Here is a 5,342-nt window from a genome sequence, read left to right as displayed (position 1 = left end):
TTTAAGCATTTAAAAAAAGAGAAATGTTTCCTTTTGATAAAAAAGGACCCTCAACCAACAACTCTAGTTTTAATGAATTAGAAGAATAAATGATGCAAATTTACTAAAACTTGTAACATTATTTTGACATCTGTTAATAATTTAACTTAATTCAAACGGGTGAATCATACCATCTTGGAACTGTTCATTCACAAAATCTCATTAAAAAGATCACAGTGGCGCTACATTGAAAAATACACTCCATAACTATTTTGTAAGATGTTTGGCAATATATAGAAATCATACAGCGTCATTTAGACATGAGAACAAAAGGAACGCAACAGAGTTGAGCAAATATATCTGGTCCCTAAAGGATGCTGAAACGGAGTTTTCCGTGACCTGGAAAATAATAGCTCGCGCCAGGCCGTACTCAAATACTACAAAGAGATGCAATCTTTGCATAGCTGAAAAATTCTTTATCATGTACAGAACAGGGGCGGGCACCCTAAACAAAAGGAACGAACTGGCGAGTGTGTGCCGGCACTCAACTAAATATTTGATAAGGCATGCTCAAACCACCTGCTTTAAAAAGGATTGTTAGTCAACTAGTATCTTATGCACCTGATGAGAGAGGACTTTTAACCCTTTCGAAACAGATCTGTAGTGCGAAGTCTTAGTGCGAAGTTTAAATTTTTATTTTCCTATGGAATTGTTTACATATATATATGTATGGCAAGTGTAAAACGATGAAACATGAAGCAAACGTCTAACTGTTCCAGCTTTAATGTGGCGACGTTCCGGCCTTCGGCCTTCTTCAGGTGGAACGTATTTACATAGAAATTAAAAACTAAAAATCCTAGTAGGTTTACAGAATGACCTGAATTTATACTAAACGTAAGAAATAAAAATAGTATTGCATAATGCATTCCAGACCTAAATAATAGGATATGATAATGAGTAAAAGGCAAGAATGTGCAATAGGCGAAATAACCACGAATGGTTGCGAAGAACTCAATTACAATGTGTAAATGATGCCCTAATTAAGTATTATAGCGGACGCGATTTTTGGATATGAATTCGCGTCTTTTGTTAAGTCCGTGGGGACTGAGTGTACATAGTTGTGCGGTCCAATAGGCCTCTCTCGTAAGTAATAATCTATCAATATAAGCTGCGTCCCCTTGGCTGATAATTTTCTCAACAATAAAATTAATTTCAGAAATTTCGTGTTTGGTACAATTGAAGTGGACTGCAAGCTCGTACGTTTTTTTTGTTTGTTCGCATAGATGACTTGTGATTATGAAAACGCACTTTGAATTCAGTGGAAGTAGAACCCACGTATTGTAAATTGCATTTCTTGCACGAGGCCAACAAAACAACATTTCTGGAAGAGCAAGACAGGTTTTGGCAAATCTTATAGGTTCGGCCTGTGGAAAAACTCTAAAATTTGGAATCTTGAATTAAAAAACTCTTGCAATGGTCGCATCTAGAGGAGCATTTAAAACAACCTCCCGTTTCCTTCTCTGCCTGACTAACTTTCCCACCCATACAAAATCTAGAAGGCGCCAAAATGTCTTTGAGGTTTTTGGTACGGCGATATGCTGGAAAAATCGATTTTGATTGAAAAATTTCCAATAACTCAGGTGACGATCTTAAGAGATGAGCATGCTTTTGGATAATCCTCTGAATATCAGTGATGATAGGATTGTAGTCGAGGACTAACGGAAATACTTTTTTGTTGGACTTGACATTTTTTTTGAGGAGTACTGATCTTTCAATTCTCAGCGCTCTGTCAAATTGATTGTCTACCAAATCTGCATTATAACCCTGGGATTTAAGATACCCTTTATATTCAACACATCTCTTGTAAAGGGACTCGTCCGTAGAACAGTTACGTCTAATGCGTAAAGCAACTCCGTAGGGAATTGCCCTTTTACAGTGTGCCGGGTGCGAACTGGAAAAGGGTAAATGAAGATGGCTATCTGTAGGCTTAGCGTAAATATCAGTAATTATGAACCCGTCTTGAAGGTGCAGTGTGAGATCCAGGACACTGAGGGTGTGCTCAGAGTACACCAGCTCAAATTTGATGGTGGTATAGAGGGAATTGAGGTACTCGGTAAACTCTAATAACTTAGGCAAACCATGTGTCCAAACATCGAAAACATCATCCCTATACCTCCACCATAACAATGGTTTCACACCACCTCCAAACTTAGCTTTCTCATCAATTAATCCCATAGCCAAGTCGGCATAACTGCATGCGTTTTTGGGGCCCATAGCCGTACCATGTTTTTGCACAAAATTTTTCCCCGGAAATTGACAATTATTGGCTTGGAGACAAATTTCGATTGCCTCAACAATGCATTCGGGGGATGGAAATTTCATCGATCTAGAATCAAGAGCTTTTCTAACAGCTGAAATGCCTAAGTTATTATCAATATTGGGAAACATAGCCACGACGTCCCAGGAGACCAACAGACACCCAGGTGGTAAAGGACCGTTCTCAGAATTAAATGTTTGGATCTTGTTGATAAGATCAGTGGAATCTTTAACAAACGAGGGTAGATTTTGGGCGAGAGGCTTAAGATAAAATTCAGTAAAAGCAGAAAGTCTTTCGATTGCTGTTCCGCAGCAAGATGTAATTAGGCGGAGAGGGCTGCCCTCTTTGTGAGTCCTCACATTGCCAAAAGCCACCCCCGGTTTTTGTTCCAAATTGGCAACCCAAGTGGCAATCTCCTGACTAATCTGTCCTTCACTAAACCATTTCTGTCCCCAAATTTTGACTTTATCAAAATGCTCAATGGTGGGGTCCTGGTTAAGCTTAGTATAATAAAGATCATTGTTAAGCTGCCTTAACATCTTATCTTGGTACTCATTTTGGGAAATAATAACAAATCTAGATCCCTTATCTTAAATTCTAAATACATGGTCACTAGCTTTAAGTTTACCTACGGCTGATCTCTCCTCCCTCGTCAGGTTTTCCTTGGCTTTTCTCAAGTTCTTAGGTTCGAGAATGTCCTTCTTAACGTTGTTTAAGAAAAGTTCAACCTCAGGGAAACTCGACTTTGAAGGCATGTAATCAGTTGCGGATGGAATTGTTGGGAAACGGTCATCAGCTGGGGGATTGTTTTTGTCTGGATTTCTGCCGTGATGGAATACAGCAAGTCGAATTCGTCTGTCAAATTTATCGAGGTCATCAATGGTTTTCTGCCATTTGACATCCTTCGGCGTCGGGCAAAATGCTGGACCTTTCATCAAAAGGGAAGGTTCCTCATCCGAGAGATCACAAGATGTTAAATTGATAAGGGTGTAGGTCTGAAGTTTTCTCAACGTTTTCTTGCGGTGAACTGGCTTGATGATTAGAGTGTGATGCAGTTCTAAGTGCGCCATTTCTGGTAAAAAGCCGTCTTTTAGTTCTCGATTCTTCGTGTCGAGGGATGTGGCAGGTTGCTTGTTGCACTGGATTGTAAGGTGTGGCCACTGTAAATTTGTGACGGGCAATACGCAACAAGTCAAATTCTAATCGCTTCATTTGTCTTCGAGTTCCTTTCCAGACTGTTTTTGCTGTACATTCATCGTAGTTCTCGAGAAGTTTTTCGCGTTTGGAGTTCAATATTCTTTGTAATGATTTCGTCCTAGACCATGCTGCCTCAGAGACTTCCCTTAAGATACCAAATGGGGCCGCCATTAGATGTTGTTTGCACGCTTCTTGCAGAATACTATTATCTTTGTCAAGTTGAAGGTCAAATGATAACATTAGACCTTTTGGAATTCGACTTCTTGTAACACATGTAGAAAGAAAGTTGCTGTGATGTTTTTTACGGACAAGTTTGTTCCACGTGTTGAATAATGATGTTGGAACGCCAGACAACAGAGCCATCAGATCATAAAAACGATGCACGGTAAACCGGAATGGAGAGGCCTACTGGACCGCACAACTATGTACACTCAGTCCCCACATTAAAGCTGGAACAGTTAGAAGTTTGCTTCATGTTTCATCGTTTTACACTTACTTAACATTTTCATTGAAGCATTGTATCCTCCGCGGATCCTTCTACTGGGAGCTCATCATTTCGTTTACCTTTTTATTCTGTTTATATAGCAAGTTAATAGGCCTCGAGCCAACAGTGACGCCGCGCCAGAAGGATCCAAAAGGATTCACAGTCCAAACCTCAATAAATAATAGGAAAAATATTGTAGTTACACGAGGACGGACAACTTCAAGCTAAGAAAGACATATACTCAAATAAAATGTCTAAGAAAGTTTAATAAAATACGTTTCGGTCCGAGACCTTCATCAGTTGTAATACAATGACTTACAAATTCCTTAAATAGATTTATATAGGGCGTGATGACACATATAAACAAACACAGTAATTACTACGCGAAAAATTATCACAATAAAAAGAAATGGAAAAATTGTCAAATCCACTGAAAATGTTAAGGAGCCAGCGTTGACTTGAAAGGCGAAAATTGTACTAAAATTCCCAATCAACGCTGAGACTGGGACCTTTGATGCCCGCCCAATTTGAAAAAATTCTCTGCATAATTATAGTTTATTCTTTTTTTGGAGAGAGCTTCAATCTTGTAGAGAACAGATCTTCTCATCTATCAACAATGGCTCCGCGACTTATATCTGGAATGGCCTAAAAGCAGAAAATTCCAACTTACTTTGTAATCTGAAAGAACGCAAGCAAAGAAAGATGCTAAAAACAATTCCGTTAGATCAGGAATTGCTTGCCAACAACTCAAGAGATCTACTCATCAACACTGCCGCACAAACCTGTCTTTACTGTGGGCTACAGAGTTAGTAAGGAAACGTAAACTCTAAAACGATGGTAGACGTCCGCGTACATTTAAAACACGACACAAAGACCGTTGGAATCGGCTTGGTAACCTCGTCATGTTGGCAAACCAAGATTCGCGGGGGTACTAGACCTCAACTTACCTTAACTTGCGGTGTAAAGAAGATGTAACTGAATTATTAGGAGAGACTTTCAAACAATTTCGAGGAAGTAGTCTACAAATGGGACGTGGATGGAGAAAAATGAGTGATAACCCAAACAATGTGTCATTTACATATGATGTGCGATCCTCGCAGTAGATAGCGCTATTTATGCAATAGCGAAAATCAGACCTGAAAAAAAATCTAATACTAATCTAATATCGTATCGTATCTAATACCGCAGTTCAAAATATATGAACTTCATATATTCATTGCATCTCAATGTGTCATTTCTCTGTTTCGAGTCATGTTCGTTTAACAATCACCGACTTTCCACTGAAGTCAAGATCACTCAACTCTCATGCTCTCGAATCTCTTACTCCCTCATTTCTCATGGCTGTGAAAGCGATATTGGGAAGTT

The 5,342-nt window shown here is 39.1% G+C and overlaps 1 pseudogene; it reads right to left on the bottom strand.

The window, feature by feature from the left end:
• Nucleotides 1-309: 309 nt before the first annotated feature.
• On the bottom strand, nucleotides 310-3,366 carry LOC111321026 (uncharacterized; annotated as a pseudogene).
• Nucleotides 3,367-5,342: the final 1,976 nt, after the last annotated feature.

Source organism: Stylophora pistillata, chromosome 4, assembly GCF_964205215.1.
Source record: "Stylophora pistillata chromosome 4, jaStyPist1.2, whole genome shotgun sequence".
Classification (NCBI taxonomy): domain Eukaryota; kingdom Metazoa; phylum Cnidaria; class Anthozoa; order Scleractinia; family Pocilloporidae; genus Stylophora; species Stylophora pistillata.
This window is presented reverse-complemented; position numbering and strand designations above follow the sequence as displayed.